This window comes from Mobula birostris, chromosome 5 (assembly GCF_030028105.1).
Source record: "Mobula birostris isolate sMobBir1 chromosome 5, sMobBir1.hap1, whole genome shotgun sequence".
NCBI classification, from domain to species: domain Eukaryota; kingdom Metazoa; phylum Chordata; class Chondrichthyes; order Myliobatiformes; family Myliobatidae; genus Mobula; species Mobula birostris.
Window position 1 is genome coordinate 62,525,921 of NC_092374.1, and position 20,627 is coordinate 62,546,547.

The following is a 20,627-nucleotide window of genomic DNA, read 5'->3' on the forward strand; positions in this document are numbered from 1 at the left end:
AGTTCAGAGAAATTGCGGGGGCCCTGGCAGAAATATTTAAAATGTCGCTGTCTACGGGTGAAGTGCTGGAGGATTGGAGAGTGGCTCATGTTGTTCCGTTGTTTAAAAAAGGATCGAAAAGTAATCCGGGAAATTATAGGCCGGTGAGTTTAACGTCAGTAGTAGGTAAGTTATTGGAGGGAGTACTAAGAGACAGAATCTACAAGCATTTGGATAGACAGGGGCTTATTAGGGAGCGTCAACATGGCTTTGTGCGTGGTAGGTCATGTTTGACCAATCTGTTGGAGTTTTTCGAGGAGGTTACCAGGAAAGTGGATGAAGGGAAGGCAGTGGATATTGTCTACATGGACTTCAGTAAGGCCTTTGACAAGGTCCCGCATGGGAGGTTAGTTAGGAAAATTCAGTCGCTAGGTATACATGGAGAGGTGGTAAATTGGATTAGACATTGGCTCGATGGAAGAAGCCAGAGAGTGGTGGTAGAGAATTGCTTCTCTGAGTGGAGGCCTGTGACTAGTGGTGTGCCACAGGGATCAGTGCTGGGTCCATTGTTATTTGTCATCCATATCAATGATCTGGATGATAATGTGGTAAATTGGATCAGCAAGTTTGCTGATGATACAAAGATTGGAGTGTAGTAGACAGTGAGGAAGGTTTTCAGAGCCTGCAGAGGGACTTGGACCAACTGGAAAAATGGGCTGAAAAATGGCAGAAGGAGTTTAATACTGACCAGTGTGAGGTATTGCACGTTGGAAGGACAAACCAAGGTAGAAAATACAGGGTTAATGGTAAGGCACCGAGGAGTGCAGTGGAACAGAGGGATCTGGGAATACAGATACAAAATTCCCTAAAAGTGGCGTCACAGGTAGATAGGGTCGTAAAGAGAGCTTTTGGTACATTGGCCTTTATTAATTGAAGTATTGAGTATAAGAGCTGGAATGTCATGATGAGGTTGTATAAGGCATTGGTGAGGCCGAATCTGGAGTATTGTGTTCAGTTTTGGTCACCAAATTACAGGAAGGATATAAATAAGGTTGAAAGAGTGCAGAGAAGGTTTACAAGGATGTTGCCGGGACTTGAGAAACTCAGTTACAGAGAAAGGTTGAATAGGTTAGGACTTTATTCCCTGGAGCGTAGAAGAATGAGGGGAGATTTGATAGAGGTATATAAAATTATGATGGGTATAGATAGAGTGAATGCAAGCAGGCTTTTTCCACTGAGGCTAGGGGAGAAAAAAAACCAGAGGACATGGGTTAAGGGTGAGGGGGGAAAAGTTTAAAGGGAACATTAGGGGGGGCTTCTTCACACAGAGAGTGGTGGGAGTATGGAATGAGCTGCCAGACGAGGTGGTAAATGCGGGTTCTTTTTTAACATTTATGAATAAATTGGACAGATACATGGCTGGGAGGTGTATGGAGGGATATGGTCCGTGTGCAGGTCAGTGGGACTAGGCAGAAAATGGTTCGGCACAGCCAAGAAGGGCCAAAGGGCCTGTTTCTGTGCTGTAGTTTCTATGGTTCTATGGTAAGAACTCACTCATTTGATAACAAGGATACAGGACCTCAACAGACATCATCATGGAGACACAGATCTCAGCCTTTCTGTTTCCAGAACTCTTTTGCAAGAGGATTTGTTTAGTCTACCAGGCATGCCTGTCCTTGCCGCTGTCAGTGCATCCCAGCAATACATGTGTTGCGTTTCTGTTGAAGCAATCTTAAACTACCACCAACAATTTAAAAGTGACTAAAAACTACCAACAACAACTTAAAATGCGAAGGAATAGGAAGCCAATTATTAATTATTAGATCTCAGTTGATCTGATTTGCATTTGCCATGTTTGATTCTGCAGTCATTAATTCTCTTATGTAATATATCAAGCTCAGTTCTGAACTTTTCAGTTCAACTCTAGATTCAGTAAGCTATTTTGGAAGAAGATGCCAGGGTTGCATTGTTCAAAGATCTGTTGCCTGGTATCACCTCTGAATGGATAGATTCATATTTTACAGTTATGGCACTGGTTCTAAACCCCACACACCAGAGGAAATAACTTCCCTCTATCCAGCCTTACAAATACTATAAAAACTCCTGCCTTGACTCAGTCAAAATCACATATATTCTCATTGTCTTATTATGTGAAATTGTTGTTTTGTTTGTTTTGTTGTAGCAGTACCGTGCAAAGACAAAACATTATTATAAATTACAAAATAAATCACTAGTACAGAAAAAGCTGAAAATGAGGTAGAATTCATGGGTTTTACTGTTCAGAAATCTGATGGTGGAAGAGAAGAAGCTGTTTCTGAATCATTGAGTATTGGTGTTCAGGCCCCTGTACCTCCTTCCTGATGGTGGCAATGAGAAGAGGGCCTTGTTACAAAGATCTCCCCGTTAGTAATTACCAACAACAGAAGAACACGTGAATTTACACAACCAAGTACCTGTGTGCTCACCTACCAAGTTTTCCTGACCCTCCATGAACAGTCAAAGAATAAAAAAGGTATTACCAATAAAAGAAGTCTATGCTGGCCATCTATTCCTCTGATCTCCACATGTCCATGGGTCCTCCAGATCCGTGATGGTTGGTCTCTGAAGAGTTATTGCTATTAGATCACTTGAAGTGTCTGCTTTTATATTCATTCCTTATCAGTTCAAATGTTGGATATCATGTTATTGGCTATGGGTTATTTGTCTAATCTTTAACATTTCTTATTGGATCTGGTCCAAACTAACATCTACTTATTGCCCTTCTTTAAGTGACAACTGAGAACTGGTAATTTGTGTCTCTTTGTTTTCTTTGACCCTGGCTCAAACCAATAACCAGCTTGAATCACTCAGGGCAGATAGAGACCCCATGATTCACAAACCTGCAAATTATATTATATCAAAGAACACCTCACAAATAACTTCTTATTTGGAAATTATCTCTAGTCCAATAAGTTACCTGAAGCATCATTGTGTCTACATTAAAACACTGATCAAGCAACTTCAGTCCACAAAAGGGTGGATGCAGAGCAGCTTCACAAAATGACAGCCTCCATCTCCTTCGAACCTGATTGAATTTTTTGAGGATGTGACTAAACACTTCGATGAAGGTAGAGCAGTAGATGTAGTGTATATGGATTTCAGCAAGGCATTTGATACGGCACCCCATGCAAGGCTTATTGAGAAAGTAAGGGGGCATGTGATCCAAAGGGACATTGCTTTGTGGATTCAGAACTGGCTTGCCCACAGAAGGCAAAGAGTGGTTGTAGATGGGTTATATTCTGCAAGGAGACTGGTGACCAGTGGTGTGCCTCAGGGATCTGTTCTGGGACCCCTACTCTTCGTGATTTTTATAAATGATCTGGATGAGTAAGTGGAAGGATGGGTTAGTAAATTTGCTGATGACACAAAGGTTGGGGGTGTTGTGGATAGTGTGGAGGGCTGTCAGAGGTTACAGTGGGACATTGATAGGATGCAGAAGTAAGCTGAGAGGTGGCAGGTGGAGTTCAACCCAGATAAGAGTGAGGTGGTTCATTTTGGTAGGTCAAATATGATGGCAGGATATATATTAATGGTAAGACTCTTGGCAGTGTGAAGGATCAGAGGGATCTTGAGGTTCGAGTCCATAGGACACTCAAAGCTGCTGCGCAGGTTGACTCTATGGTTAAGAAGGCATACAGTGCATTGGCCTTCATCAATCGTGGGATTGAGTTTAAGAGCCGAAAGGTAATGTTGCAGCTACATAGGACCCTGATCAGACCCCACTTGGAGTACTCTGCTCAGTTCTGGTCACCTCACTACAAGAAGGATGTGGAAACCATAGAAAGGGTGCAGAGGAGATTTACAAGGATGTTGCCTGGATTGGGGAGCATGCCTTATGAGAATAGGTTGAGTGAACTTGGCCTTTTCTCCTTGGAGTGACAGAGGATGAGAGGTGACTTGATAGAGGTGTATAAGATGATGAGAGGCATTGATCATGTGGATAGTCAGAGGCTTTTTCTCAAGGCTGAAATGGCTAGCATGAGAGGGCACAGTTTTAAGGTGCTTGGAAGTAGGTACAGAGGAGATGTCAGGAATAAGTTTTTTATACAGAGAGTGGTGAGTGTGTGGAATGGGCTGCTGGCAACGGTGGTGGAGGCAGTTATGATAGGGTCTTTAAAGAGACTCCTGGATAGGTACATGGAGCTTAGAAAAATAGAGGGCTATGGGTAACCCTAAGTAATTTCTAAGGTGAGGACATGTTCAGCGCAGATTTATGGGCCGAAGGGCCTGTATTGTGCTGTAGGTTTTCTACGTTTCACATGGCAAGAAATAAGACAATTGGTTTGTCTACTTCTGCTGTCCTTGATTCATTCAAATTCACTAATTTGTGGACTGTAGCTCTTTCTGTCTAACAACCTTCTCAAGGTCATATATGCATAGCCTATTCAGCCTATTGATCCTGGATCCCAGCTGATCTCATCTTGAGGTCATTTCCTGTGAAAAGAGCCCTGGACTCTTAAATATTACCTGATGTACTTAATATCATTGCAGCAACTTCCTCCTCTTGTGTCTCCATATCTGCTTTTCACTGTATAGCACTGATTCTCTTAAAGTCCATCTAGAATGAAAAAGAGATAGTATTGTTAATAATGGCAATTCATGAATCCCTAAAACTAACACTTAAACTCATGCTAATTTCTTTCAACTCTTCTTTCACCCTAGTTCTCTTGTTTGAGCACCTACTTTTGGGAATTGTTTAATGTCTTTTCATTAATGTCTTTTAATGGGAGGACATAAAACATTTCTCAGCAGGACCTATAATCTATTTTTGTGTCCTGTACTGGATTACTCTTGTATTCTATTTCGCCTTTCCCTGCCTCTTCCTTTATGCTCCTTTCCTGAATTCTGATTTTTTTTTCAGTATTTAGGTTTTCTACTTGTGTGACTTTCAAGATTTATTGCCAGCCACTGTTTTATGAGTTAAATTTTAAACATTAGTTATGACTTTTTTATTATCACACCACTTTTCAATGTAATTTGAAAATTGCATATCTTCTTGCCTACTCTGTTAGAGCTGTTAGCTCTGAAAAGTTAAAGTCTGTCCCAAGCCTTATAGGCTGCTCATCAGGTTTCCATGGCGTGAAGCGACTGAGAGTACGAGACTCCCACAATAGGACGCCAGTCTATCGCGAGGTTAACACCCAGCATTTTGTCAGTACCCATTTTCAGTTGGGTGGACTGGAGTAGTGTGTGGTTAAGTGCCTTGCTCAAGGACACACATGCTGCCTCGGCTGGGGCTTGAACTCACGACCTTCAGATCGCTAGTCCAACGCCTTAACCACTTGGCCACGTGCCACACACGCCTTGAACTAAATCACTTTCAACACTGATATAGAATTCAGTGATGATGTGATCTCCACTGAAGTTCTTTTAGGAACCTGATTGTTATCATTGCACAATACCTGATCTAATGCAGATCATTATCTGATTGCTTCTCTTATGAACATCTCTTATGTACTCCATGAATTCATTTTCCACAATACTGCTGTAAATTTGATTTGCATCATCTTTACAAGGCTTGATGTCCCTCTAATGTTTCTTAGCTGTTCACAAACAGATCCTGTTTCTTGAATTCCAAATATGATGTGCATTGAGATTAATTTTTTTTTCTTTTTACCATATTTTTCTTGTTCCGATTCTAGGGTGGCATAGTAGCACAGTGGTTCGCACAAAGCTTTATAGTACAGGTGACCTGGGTTCAATTCCCGCTGCTGCCTGTGACCACGTTGGTTTCCTTCCACAGTCCTATCAGTTGCTAGGTTAATTGGGCATTGAAAATTGTCCATGCCAAGTCTGTCACCCAGTGCAGATATGGCCCAAGTGCAGAGTGAGAGACAATGACACGGTAAGAGACTCAGCAGACTGAGAGACTGGGGAATCATGAGAGACCTGGGAGCCCCAACAGACTGAGATTAAGAAACCTTGGACAGGGCCAAGGGAGGCTTGGGAGTCCACGAGATGGGAGGACATTGTAAAACTCTAAACACTTTGAATAAGCCTTGGAAATAATCAGAAAAATAAAAACCTTGGGGCATAGAGAGAAGTCCTTGGGAAACCTTGACAACTTGAAATCTGAAACCTAGAGAAGGAACCTTTTTCAAATCTTGCTCCCGGGGTTTTATCTTTCACAATTTTTTCCAGAGGCAATTAGGATATACTCTCAATTTCACAGATCAAGACAGCATAAACAGGTTTCCTTCATCGCTAAGCTAGCTGGTTCTCTGTAGATCTGTTTAATATGCTACATGAAAGTTCAGTTTTCCCAGTCTGTACCATGGCTTCCATCAAGAGGTTAAAAATAATCTTGATAGGGTTACTTTACTTGTATATTCGCACACTCCAGCCAGGGATCAGCTTTTGGATCAGGGCTCTTCCAGTATTTACACTATTGACTCGAATGATGATTTATCAAATGATAAGCTTGCTTGAAGCGCTCATTTGTTATGCAGACCTAAGTCACTGGACCACAAAGCTGGGAACCTGGGTACTTGTGACTTGAAAAGCTTGTAATGGATATCAGAGAAACACAATCTAGATTAGAGAAGCTCGGAATGTAGACTCGGGACTCTCAGAATGTAGAGTCAGGACATGCACTCAGAATAAAGGCACCCTCTCCTCAAGTCACCAATTTCAAAATGTCACTGTTCAAACTTTGCTGGGTCCATTACTTGGCAAGATCCTCTGTCATGATGGAGACAGAAACAACAGTTTATACATAGGAATTCCAACGGAACATCATTGCCTCGATGAATCACTCTGACCAATGAACCTCATGGCCAAGGTCAGCTAGCCACTCTCTGCTGGGTCCATCTTTGTGTGATCGAGACTTGCTGTCACACAGTGCGTATATGGCCCAAGTGCGGAGTGAGAGTCACTGATGCGGTTCGATAGTTCACAGACTTTAATGCGAACAGTGTTAAAGGGGAAAGAAAACAATAAATGCTAGGCAAAACAGGGCTGTTAACTAAAACTTTCAAATGGAAAATGAAGCCCACACTGCAGATGAAAAGGAGATCTCAGAATAAAATGAATACTGCTAGTCTTCAGAGTCAGTTGGCTCGACAGTCCAATTTCCCAGGCAAAGCCAAATGCAAACAGGCAGCGGAACATTGCTGTGTTTCGTCCAAGTCTCGACAAGCACTAAGATGACAAGTATGGAGTTAAATACTATCACAACTAAATAATAATTAGCTGACGTGTGCAGAGTCACAAGCGCAATTGCTGTATCTACTGCGCTGCCGAATCTGCGGTTGTGACAAAGGCAACTTCAACAGCACCTTCCAAAGCCCCAATCTCTACCACAAAGAAAGGTAAAGGCAACTGTTATATGGAAATACTAATCAACACACACAAAATGCTGGAGAAACTCAGCAGGCCAGGCAGCATCTATGGAAAAGAGTAAACAGTTGACATTTCGAGCCGAGACCCTTCATCAGCACTGGAAAGTAAGGGTCTTGACTTGAAACATCAACTGAGTTCCTACAGCATTTTGTGTATATTGCTTTGAATTTCCAGCATCTGCAGATTTTCTCATGTACATGTTCTGAAAGGGCACCCCTCTATCTTGAGGCTGTGCCCTCTTGTCCTAGACTCTCCCGTTATGGGAAACATCCTTTCCACATCTACTCTGTCTTGGCCTTTCAACATTCAAGAGGTTTCAATGAGATCCCCCCTCATTCCTCTGAATTCCAGCGAGTACAGACCCAGAGCCATCAACATTCCTCGTATGATAATCCTTTCATTCCTGGAATCATCCTTGTGAACCTTCTCTGGACCCTCTCCAATGCCAGCATGTCCTTTCTAAGGTGAGGGGCCCAAAACTGTTCACAATACTCAAGGTGAGGCCTCACCAGTGCTTACAAAGCCTCAGCATCACATCCTTGCTCTTGTATTCTAGACCTCTTGAAATGAATGCTAACATAGCATTTACCTTCCTCACCACTGATTCAACCTGTAAGTTAACCTTCACGGTGTTCTGCACAAGGACTCCCAAGTTCCTCTGTATCTCAGATTCCTGGATTTTCTCCCCATTTAGAAAATAGTCGACACATTTATTTCTACTACCAAAGTGCATGACCATGCATTTTCCAACATTGTATTTCATTTGCCACTTTCTTGCCCATTCTCCTAATCTGTCTAAGTCCTTCTGCATCTTACCTGTTTCCTCAACACTACCTGCACCTCCACCAATCTTAGTATCATCTGCTCCACTTCGTATTAACTTGTCCCACTTTCTTTAGTAATTTGTGCATCTGTACTTGGAAATCCATTGGCTCATCTCACCCATATTTTCCTGGTACTTGCAACCTTCTTATTCTTCCTTTCAAAGCCAACCATTTATTGACACACATTTATCTAAATTGAAACTCATTTGCTAACCTTCAAACAGCTGATCCACAAATAGATTGTGCAGAAATGGGCCCTTTAGCCCCTCAGGTCTGTGCTTACTGCCAATACCCATGTCCATTATCTTATGTAATTCCCATTTTGTGCTCTGCCCAATCCCATTAACTGACGCCATGTTCTACCACTTACCTACAAGTTGCAGGCAATTTACAATGGCGAATTGCCATACCAACCTGCACATCGTCCGAACACGGAAAGAAAGTGGAGCATGTGAAGGAAACCCACGCAGCCACAGAGAGAACAAACAAGCTCTGTGCAGACAACATTATAAGTCAGAACTGCACTGGGTTTGCTGCAGCTGTGGGACAGCAGCTATACTAGCTATGCCACTATGACACACTCTTTTCTCATTTACTGTACCAGGAATGTTGTTTTAATTCCTTTTGATGCACTGTATATCATTCAGCTCGTACGCTCTCATTTATAATACCATTTTCATTCTTAACATAGGCCGGGTGATGCATGACTAATATATGCACACCACTCCATCACAAGCAAATATATATTTTATTTAATTGGAAACATGTGCAAAATAAACATGTGTATTAAATATGTTTTGATCAAAGATTTTAAAACAGCTTAAAATTATTATTATTGCATGCAAACAGCCAATTATTGAAAATTCTCAAAACAAGTCCTGCCCCAAAATGTCTCCCTGATTGTTTTGCCCATAGTAACTGTGAACACCATTATCTTAAATAGCATTGTTACATCAATGCAGTGAGGAGGTGAAACTGGCTGAATTTTCCAGAACTTGATGTGACAAAGTGCATTTTTACAAAAGGTTTTATTCATCTGCATGAATTATAACTAAAGCTGGTGAGGCTAGCATTCTAAATTGGTTCTTTGAATTGTGCCTGCCCAACCCATCCTTTGCAGTGAAGTTGCAGACATATTGCTATTGATTCTGAGTTCTAGGATTTAGATCTGGCCATAATAAAAGAGTAGTAACATAATTCTTTCAGGGTGGTATGTAACACAGATCAGAGCTTGAGAGTGATAATTTTCCAATGAGCCAACTAGCTTGTTCTGCTCGAGGTCAGAAAATTTGAAGGAGGTATTGTTGAAGAAGCCTTGGTATGTCTGAACCTTGTAGATGTTCAAACCTTGTAGTTTCCTCCCATGTCCTTGAAGACCACAATCTGTGCAGTTTGGAAATAACATCTCCACCTTGCTGACAATCAGTGCTGGTGCACCTCAGAGATGTGTGCTTAGCCCACTGCTCTACTCTCTCATCACTCATGACTGTGTGGCTAGGTACAGATTAAATGCCATCTATAAATTTTCTGTCGATACAACCATTGTTGGCATAAGTTCAGATGGTGACGGAAGTGTGTAGAGGAGTGAGATATAACAGGCAGTTGAGTGGTGTCGCAGCAACAACCTTGAACTCAACATCAGCGAGACCAAAGAGCTGATTGTGGACATCAGAAAGGGTAAGGCGACGGAACACAAGCCAATCCTCAAGTTCCTGGGTGTCAATATCTCAGAGAACCTAACCTGGATGCAACATATTGACCCAGCTATAAAGAAGGCAAGACAGCGGCTATATTTCATTAGGAATTTGAGATTTGGTTGGTCAACTAAAACACTTGAAAACGTCTACCATACTTCTACCATGGAGAGCATTCTGACTTGTTGCGTCATCATCATCTGGTATGGGGAGGCTACTGCACAAGATCAAAGTAAGCTGCAGAATCTTATAAAATTAGTCAGCTCCATCATGGGTACCAGCCTCCGTAGTATCCAAGACATCTTCAAGGAGCAGTGCCTTAGGAAGACAGTTTCCATCGTTAAGGACTCCCACCACCCAGGACATGTCTTCTTCTCATTGTTATCATTGGGAAAGAGGTACAGAAGCCTGAAGGGACACACTTAGTGATTCAGAAATAGCTTCTTCCCCTCTGCCATAGGATTTCTAAATGGACATTGAACCTGTGAACACTACCTCACTGCTTCTTTATTTCAGTTTTATTTTGCACTGCTTATTTTAACTTCACTCTCTCTGGCTCTCCATCCCATTGGATGATTGTGGTTCCTTTCAGTCAGTTACTAGGGTTCACCCCACTCCTCAGGAAGGAACAGCATGTGCGTGAATGGATTTTAGGTGAGTAGGGGTCCAGACCCACCCTCTCGACATCCCCTCCCAGATCCAGCGGCATGGTGGGGTCCAAGACGACTGGGGGAAGTTCTGTTGCAGTGAATGGCCAGACCAAGCTTCGATGCAAGGGATGCCCTTTCCGCGCTTCACGGCATGTGTTTGCTAGGTGGCCGTTGACCCTACGAGAGGGTTCATCCCCCCTTTGACAGGTCTTGTTTCTCGTCCTGCAGGGTGTCTAGCCACCCTCCTCACCAGGCAAGCCTGCTGGGGGAGCCAGTTTAGTCGCTGACCACCCGACCATGCGACAGGTAGTACTGGGTTACATGGTACCAGTAGCACTCAGCCGAGTGACCTGACCAGAACTTAACTACTTAATGAACGTATATATACTTACAGTAATTCAGTTTTTATCTTTATATTTATTTATCATGTATTGCATCGTATTGCTGCCATAAAGTTAACAAATTCATGACGTATGCTGCTGATCCTGTTAAGCATGCAGTAAGTGGTGGTAGGAACAAAGGATTCATGTGCAATATTCATAACGAAAAGTAAAATTTGCTCTTTCAGATTCCTTTATCCAATACTTATATTTAGGTATTAGTGTGCAATACTGTATGATAAAAGATTAGGCAATACTGTACCATTACAAACCCGAAAGCTGGATTTAGGTGGTAAGCCATTTGGTTCAGGCCACCAGTTAAAAAGGACTCACTCCGAGTTCACTTTAACCTTCTTTGCAAAAGTTCTCATGAATGTGCAACATCCAGTGTATTAAAATCACAGGAGCAGAATTAAACCATTCGGCCCATTGAGTCTGCTCCACTATTCCATCATGGCTGATTTATTATCCCTCTCAATCCCATTCTCCTGCTTGCCACCCATAACATTTAATACCTTTACTAATCAAGGACCTATCAACCTCCACTTTAAGTATATCCAATGAGTTGGCCTCCACAACCAACTGTGGTAATGAATTCTGCTGATTCACCATCCTCTGGCTAAGGAAATTCCTTCTAATCTATGTTGTAAATGGGAGAGAGACCCTCCACTGGTCGGGGTCAACCATGTAAATTGTGTCCTACCTGTCTGCGTTGTTGGTGCAGCACCGTTAATCGAAACCCAAGCGAGTATGCAAGCCAGGACAGTACGATATGGAGAGTAAGCTGTTGCCAATTCAGCAGGCACTCCCTCTCCACCCAGCTGATCAATCCAAAAGACAAGCAAAGACTGATACTGTTTGACACCAGCAGTGTTGCAGGAATTGCCAGACAATGTTGAACTCAGTATAGGTCTGCCTTAGGGAATCCTAATCTGGATTGTTCCTTGGGGTTCATTCCCGAAACCTACCCCATAAATGGGTACAGCCACAAGACAACGGAAGTTTGAGGTCAGAGTTTTCCTACTCCTAGATGAGCTACCAACCACAGCTGATGAGCCCCAAATGCATGGAGCGACTGATTTTAATATACCAATAACCTGCCTTTGTCCCTTTTCCTGCCAGTAGAGATGGTTCAGCTGGGCTTATTAGCTAAACTACATGCGAAGGCCAGTAGCTGGACTTGGTTGTCAGAGGCTATTTAAGAAGCACACCATTGGGAGCATTTAACAGGTAGTGGGAGCTTATCTCCACTACCCCATCCAGCTATGACAAACTTCAGGACCCATCTAAAAGGTGTCGCTCTATTCTGAGGCTGTGCCCTCCTGTTCTAGACTCACCCATTATAGGAAACATCCTCTCCACATGCACTCTATCTAGGTCATTCAGTGTTCGATAGGTTTCAATGAGATCCCCCATCATTCTTCTAAACTCCAGCGAGAACAGGCCCAGAATCATCAAATGGTCTTCACATGGTAACCCTTTCAGTCCTGGAATCATTCTCATGAATAACCTCTGGACCCTATCCAATGAGCCCAAACTGCTTATGATAGTCCAAGTGCTTCCTGAACAAAGCCTCAGCATTACATCCTTGCTCTTATATTCTAATCCTCTTGAAATGAATGATAACTTTGCCTCTGTCTTCCTCACAACTGACTCAACCTGCAAGTTAACCTTTTGGGAATCCTACACAAGGTCTCCCAAGTCCCTTGGCATTTCTGATTTTTAAGTGTTCTCCACAATTAGAAAGAAGTCTACATCTTTATTTCTTTCACCAAAGTGCATGAACAAACATTTCCCTACACTACATTCCATTTGCCACTTCTTTGCCTACCTTTTCAATCTGTCTAAGTCCTTCTGTAGACTCCCTGCTTCCTTAATACTGCCTGCTTGTTCACAAAACCATTGACATATAACATCATAAGAAGTGGCATCAACACCAGTCCCTGCAGAACACTACTAGTCACCAGCAGCCAACCAAAATAGGCTCCCTTTATTCCCACTCTTTCTCTCCTGCCAGTCGGCCAATCTTCTATCCATGCTGGTGTCTTTCCTGTAAGTCCATGGGCTCTTATCTTACTTAACTGTCTTATGTGTGGCACCTTGTCAAATGCATTCTGAAAATCCAAGTAAACAGCATCCACTGACTCCCCTTTGTATCCTGTCTGTTATTTCCTGAAAGTATTCCAACAGATTTGTCAGGCCAGATTTCCCCTTAAGGAAACTGTTGTGTATGTGGCCAGGTTACACAGCAAAACTATAAATAAAAACGCTAGAGACTGGAGCTAAGTTAACAGGGCTTTTTACTTACGGAACCCGAACTGAACACATATATACAGATCAATATGCGCCTAATATCGCACGCTCAATAACATGTTACTACGACATAAAATAGTCCCATATTATACAGTAGGCTATATGGTACAATCCTCCCCTTTTATTTTAAAAGTGTATCAACTGTTATTTTTTTTAGGGGCACTATGCTAAACAAATATTTTATGTGTACCCTTAATATACAAACACTCACCAACTGTTTAATTGGTAACTTAATAATATGAAATTATAACAAAGTAACATAATAATAATAATTATAATAATTATAACTCAAGTCTCTGCAGGGGGCGGGGAATCTTCTCTGCCCCTCTGGGTAACATCTGTCAATAAACTTGTTTGTTTTAATACAGATTTCTATATAAAAGTCATGACAGGTGGCCCTCTGAGCATAGGGCGTTTTCGTGGTCTGCTTCAAAGATGACTTGCCACCAACAAAAGAAGTGGTTGGTTATCTGCTGCCTTTGCTAGTTATTCAAAAGTCGGGGCAATCCAAGGACTCACAGAAAGATCAGTACTTTACGATTTCTTTCACCATTTGATTTCACAGTTGTTCGAAATCCTGTTGTTCGTTCCATTGTTCTTAAGCTGCTGCTAAAGTACAGTTTTGCTGATATTAAGGATTACCTGCAGTGCTATCTGTCTGGCTCGAGAGGGAGAATTCCTTCAGATGCACATTCAGCACAAGTGTGAAAATACAACAATAGAAATCTTACATTTTGTTGCCAGAATTTGCCTCTGTTTTGATGCTGTTTCCCAACTTCTTTGTGCAAAACAAGACACATTGGTTGAGGATTCAAAATATGTATGTGCAAAAGAAACTTTCCTGCAAAGGATTAAGTGTATGATTCTCAATGGAGGAAATGATTGGTTCAAGATTTACCTTGTGTGAAAGCTGTTCTGTTTGAACGGAATTGATTTTGTCCTCTGTCAGGTTTACCTTCTTCCCCAGTACCCTGGATTTCATTTATTTCTCCCTGAGGCTGGTTGCGATATTGTGGGCGGCGACCATAGCAACGACGAATAAAGTAAGGTGGGTAATGCTGACTTCTGTAAGGAGGGCGATGTTGTTGATTTTGATAAGCTTGGTTTTCTCCATCTGTTGCTGTCTCTGCTCCATCTCCTTTCTCTCCACCTCCAATGTTCCGTTGGTAATTACGTGGTGGACCTCGCCGGCGAGGGTTGTAGCGACAATAACGATTTCTGTCTGCGGCATATCGGCTTCCTTGGACTAGAAGTCCTCCGGGACCAGTTATGTTTGCTGCTTCTGCACCCTTTTCGCCTTCCACTACATCGAACTCCACAGTTTCACCATCTCCCATACTGCGGAGGTATTTCCGTGGGTTATTCATTTTTACAGCAGTCTGATGTACAAACACATCTTCCTTTGTATCATTCTTGTTGATGAATCCATATCCATTTCGTACGTTGAACCACTTTACTCTTCCAAGAACCTTTGTTGCGATGACCTTCTTCTTCCTGGGGGATTTGGGTTTGTCTGGCTGTTCTTGCTGCTGCTGTTCGGGTTGCTGCTTCGTCTCGGCCTCGCTCATGGTGTTGACAGGCTGCGTGAGGTGGTTGCGGCTCAGGCCGGTCTGAGGTGGGGACCCTGAGCTCTCTCTGCTTCTTTCTTCTCTCTAATATAAAATTCCTTTCCACTTTTTCTATGACCCTTGCATCCTCTGTATCTTGCACGCTGTGAAGTTGCAGTCAAGACGAGTCACTTTTTTTTAAGGGTCTTGGCCCGAAACGTCGACTGTACCTCTTCCTAGAGATGCTGCCTGGCCTGCTGTGTTCACCAGCAACTTTGATGTGTGTTGCTTGAATTTTCAGCATCTGTAGAATTCCTTGTGTTCACTTTCATCTGAGTCGTTTTCATCAGAACTGCTTTCATCAGAAATGTCTTCTTTCATTTTCTGTACATTGTTGTATTTTCCTTCCTGGGGTTTCTTGTTTCTCTGTATTTTGCCCTTTTTCTGCTGTTGACTAGCTTTGCATACTCTGCCAATGTGACCTTGTTTCCTGCATTCTTTGTCTTTAAACCAACAGTGTCATGTGACATGTTCCCACAACGGTAACATTTCTTTCCTTCATTTCTGCTCAGTGACATTTTATTTGTAGCATACTCCAGAGATTCTTGTTGTATCTCTGAAGCACCTCTTGTGGCTGTTTCTAATGATATTGAGATGTTTAGCGCTTTCTCGAATGTAAGATCTTTTTCGTACAGGAGCTCCTTCTGCGTGGTTTCACAGTACATGTCACACATTAACCTATCCCTCAATGTGTCTGATAGACCAGCTCCAAATTGACAATGTTCTGATAATTTGCGTAATTCAGCACAATATTCAGAAATGCTTTCATCTTTGCTCAGATTCAGTTTATGGAATTTAAATCTTTCCGCAATGACCAGCGGTTTGGGGTTTAAATGCCCGCTTCGCTGTCGCTGCTACTGTGTGGTAACCAGAATCTCCGGAGCAGAAGGTCCCGAATCCTCAGCTTTGCTTGTTTCAGCGGCCGGGGCTAGGTCGAAGGGGCTCGGGAGGGGCTGGTCAGAGGCTCAAAGGTTTGGACAGATGGACTCAGTGTTGGCTGTGGTCAGCTGCTTCCAAGGCATCGGCAAATTGATGGTGCCTGGAGGTTTATGGCAGGGAGTTTCTCCTTTTATCGGGGACTCAGGAGTCAATCGACTCGGGGACTTTGAGACTTTTTTTTACCGTGCCCATGGTTTGTTCTTCATCAAATTATGGTATTGCTTTGCACTACTGTAACTATGGGGTATATGGGGTGTCAGGGAGGGGTAGCACCTCTGGTGGGGGAACATGTCGCGTCCTTCTCAGGGCGGTTAGTCCACCTTTGGTCCCCACCTGGCACTCAGCTCTCACCTGTGGCTCTCCGTAGCTGTTTGCATGCGACAGCGGCCACACCCCGGGCAACAGCTTCGACAAGCTGGCTAAACCAGTTGAGGGTAGCCGACGGGTCTCAAACCCTCAGTGAGATAGGGAGTTGTCTATCCCAGCATGTGAAGACAGACTCCGGCAGATTGAGCGGATGAGACCAATGGAAGGGCCAACGGTCAAGAAGGCTGGCTCTGCAAGCGTCGTGGAACATGTAGAGCAGGACAAGACACAGAAGACATCCTGGTCATCCACTGTGCCTAGTTCCATCTCCAGCCATCTAGACTCTGTCTTGCCACTGGATCCAGATGGGAATTGGGAAGAGAGAGTGAGGCTGACGCTGTGCAACTCTCCCTCACTTAAATCCAAATCACGCGCTAGTCTCGACACCATCATTATGGTGTCGAGGTCCTCATCGACGCCAACGATGGATGAACAACAACTGTAACAATATGTTATAATTATGTGGTCCTGTCAGTGGTAGTCTTTGGTTTGCCCTGTTTTCTGTGATATCACTCTGGAGAAACATTGTATCATTTCTTAATGCATGTATGCATTTTGAAATGACAATAAAAGAGGACTGAGTGTTCTCATAATCTAAATGCTGTTGGAAAATGTCTACTATTTGCTTGAACGTTTTGTCAGCTGTCTTTTCAGGGGTTAACGAGCTCCGTAGCAGGCCGTATGTTTTCGCGCCTATTACACTAAGTAAGATGTTAGCTTTCTTTTCTTCATTAATATCGCTAGCATCACAATATAACTCTATTTTTTCAATATAAGTTGCCCAGTCTTCAACGTCACTATCAAATGCTGTAATGGTTCCAATTAACGCCATCCTTGTTGTGTTAACTTATCCTTGTTATGTTAATTTAGCCCCGTCCCTTGTTTTCTTTTTGACTCTCATGACCTTTTTTTTGCTAGCGTCGTGAGCGTACTCTAGCTAGATGCATGTGTCGCTCCTGTTTTTAGTCTCCCTTCTGAGGCAGGCAGACCCTCAGCCCTGGGGTTCAGTGCCGGCTGTGGTCTCGCCTGGACGCGCCGTGGCTCCGTCTGTGTCTTTCAGTCTCCCGACTTTCCCAACTCCAGCTGAACTCCCGCTTCTTTTCAGACTCGCGGCCTCACTCTGCCTCTTCTGAGTGCCATTATCAATTAAAACACAATGTTCCGATACGATGCAGGTTCATTAACCTCGCAGCCAATTTGTTGTGTATGTGGCCCGGTTACACAACAAAGCTATAATTAAAAACGCTAGAGACCGGAGCTAAGTTAACAGGGCTTTTAACTTACGGAACCCAAAATGAACACATATATACAGATCAATACATGCCTAATGGCACATGTTCAATAATGTGCTACTATGACATAAAATAGTCCCATATTATACAGTAGGCTATAGTACAGAAACCATGCTGACTTTGGCTTTTTTTTATCACGTTCCTCTAAGTACCCCAAAACTTTATCCTTAATAATAGACATCTTCCCAACCACTGAAGTCAGGCTAACTGACCTATAATTTCCATTCTTCTGCCTCACTCCCCTCTCGAAGATTGGAGTGACATTTGCAATTTCCTAGTCCTCTGGAACCATTCTCGAATCTAGTAATTCTTGAACGATCTTTACTAATGACTCCACAATCTCTTCAGCAACATCTTTCAGAACCCTCAGGTATAGTTTATCTGGTCGTGGTGAATTATCTACAAATGTACCTTTGGAACTTTCAGCTTCCCAAGCAGCTTCTCCTTAATAATAGCAACTACACTCACAAATTGACACTCTCAAATTTCTGGCATACTGCTAGTGTCTTCCACAGTGAAGAATGACACAAAATTGTCCTCCATTACTACCTCTCCAATATCACTTCCCTGTGGTCTGATATCCACTCTCACCACTCTGAAAAAACTTTTGGTATCCTCTTTTATATTATTGGATAGCTTACCTCCATACTTACATAAGAGATTTTGCAGATGCTGGAAATCCAGAGCAACACACACAAAATGCTACAGGAACTCAACAGGTCAGGCAGCGTCTATGGAATTGAATAAACAGTCGATGTTTCAGATTGAGATCCTTCATCAGGACTGGAAAAGGAGGGGGAAGCCTCCAGAGTAAGAATGTGAGGGGAAGGGAAGGAGGACAAGCTGGAAGGTGATAGTTGAAGCCAGGTGTGTGAGGGAGGGGGATTGAAATAAGAAGTGAAAAAGGCAGAGGGCTGGAGAAGAAGGGATCTGATAAGAAAGGAAAGTGGACCAGGGGAGAAAGGGAAAGAGAAGGGCCATCAGGGAAAGTATAGACAGTGTAGACAGGTGAGGAGCAGAGGTAAGTAGCCAGAGTGAAGAATAGAAGTGGAGGAAGGGGGAGGGAAAAATACTGGAAGGAGAAATCAATATTCACCCCTTCAGCTTGGGGGCTACCTAGACAGAATATGAGATGTTGCTCCTCCACCCTGAGAGTGGCCTCATTATGGCAGAAGACAAGACCATGTGCTGACCTGTTGGAACCACACTGGGGATAGGAATAAAATATGGTTGGCTGCAGGGAAATTTCACTTTTGTGAATGAAGTAGTTGGAGGTACATGACAAAGTGGCCCACCAATTTATGTCAGGTCTCACCAATGTAGAGGAGACTGTATTGGGAGCAGCGGATACAGTAGATGATCTCACCAGATTCACAGGTGAAGCGTTGTCTCACTTGGAAAGACTGCTTGGGGCCCTGAATAGAGATGAGGGAGGTGGCGGATGGGCAGTTGTAACATTTCTGTTGCTTTCCTGGGATATGTGCCAGGAGAGAGATTTGTGGGGAAGGATGACTGGACAAAGGAACCATGGAGGGAGTGATCCCTATAGGAAGCGGAGAGTGTGGCTGAGGGAAAGGTGTGTTTGGTGATAGGATCCCATTGAAGATGGAGTATGTTGCAGAGATTGATGTGATGGGAGTGGTAGATGAGGACAAGAAGGACTCTGTCCCTGTTAGGGCAGTGAGAAGAATGGAAATTCCTTTCCTCCACCATTGATGCAGATCTCACCCACATCTCCTTCATTTCCCGGACATCTGTACTCACCCATCTTCCCACTGCCTTAACAGTGTCCCCACATACCTCACATACCACCCCATAAGCCTCCTCATCATTCTCCACAACATCTTCAGTGGGATCCTACCACCAAACGTATCTTTACCTCACCTCCACTTTCCACTTTCCGTGGTGATCACACTCTCCGTGATTCACTTGTGCATTTGTCCCTCCCCGCTGATCTCCTTCTTGGCACGTATCTCAGTGAGCAGCAGAAGTGCAACACCTGCCCACTCACCTCCACTCAGGGCCTCAAACAGTCCTTTCAGGCGAGGCCACACTTCACCTGTGAATCTGTTGGGCTCATCTACTGTATCTGCTGCTCCTGATGTAGCCTTCCTTGCTTCGGTGAGACCTGACGTAAATTGGGGGACCACTTTGTTGAGCACCTCCATTTGCTCCATCCACAAAAAGCATAATTTCCTGGTTACCGATAATATTAATTCCTATCCCCATTCTCATTCTGACATGCTGGTCCTTGGCCTCTGCCATGAAGGGGCCACCCTCAAGATGAAGGAACAACACAGTATATTCTGTATAGATAGCCTCCAAACTGATGGCATGAACATCGATCCCTTCTCAATATTTCATGTGCTGTCTCAATATTAGTGACCCTTTGCTTTTTCTTACCAAAACTAGCAGATGGATAAGCTATCCAGATAAAATTATTAAAGCCAGGAAAAGATTTTCCTTGTTGAAATGAAGGTTCTTGGCCTAAAGTCCATAAGATCATAAGATCATAAGGTATAGGAGCAGAGGTAGGCTATTTGGCCCATCGAGTCTGCTCCGCCATTCAATCATGGGCTGATCCAATTATTCCAGTCGTCCCCATTCCCCTGATTTCACCCCATACCCTTTGATGCCCTGGCTAATCAAGAACCTATCTATCTCTGCCTTAAATACACCCAATGACTTGGCCTCCACAGCCGCTCGTGGCAACAATTTCCACAGAGTTACCACCCTCTGACTAGAGTAATTTCTCCACATCTCTGTTCTAAATGGACGTTCTTCAATTCTGAAGTCGTGCCCTCTTGTCCTAGATGCCCGTACCAAGTCAATTTTTACTCTTCTCCATAGACGCTGCCTGACCTGCTGAGTTCCTCCAGCTTTTTGTGTGCGTTGCTTTGGAGTTCCAGCATCTGCAGATCTTCTCATGTTTGTTCCCAGTTAAATTTGGGATTGATTGCAACCAATTACTGCACTTTGATGTGTCAGTGTTTCCCCTTACTAATACCGATATATACAGGAAGTTCAGCTGAAATTCTGCATAAGACCTTGCCTCCAGAAGGATAAAGCACCATACTCTTTTGCAGTGATCACTGAAACAAGTGTCTGTAGATTTATATCAGATAAACATTAGCTTTATCATTAACTTCCCAACTAGTACTGTATCCAGGAATGCTGTTACAGAAATATGAGTTTAAATCCCA

General features: G+C 43.2%; 1 pseudogene; it reads right to left on the reverse strand.

The window, feature by feature from the left end:
• Positions 1-13,870: 13,870 nt before the first annotated feature.
• LOC140198356 (Y-box-binding protein 1-like) lies at positions 13,871-14,859 on the reverse strand (annotated as a pseudogene).
• Positions 14,860-20,627: the final 5,768 nt, after the last annotated feature.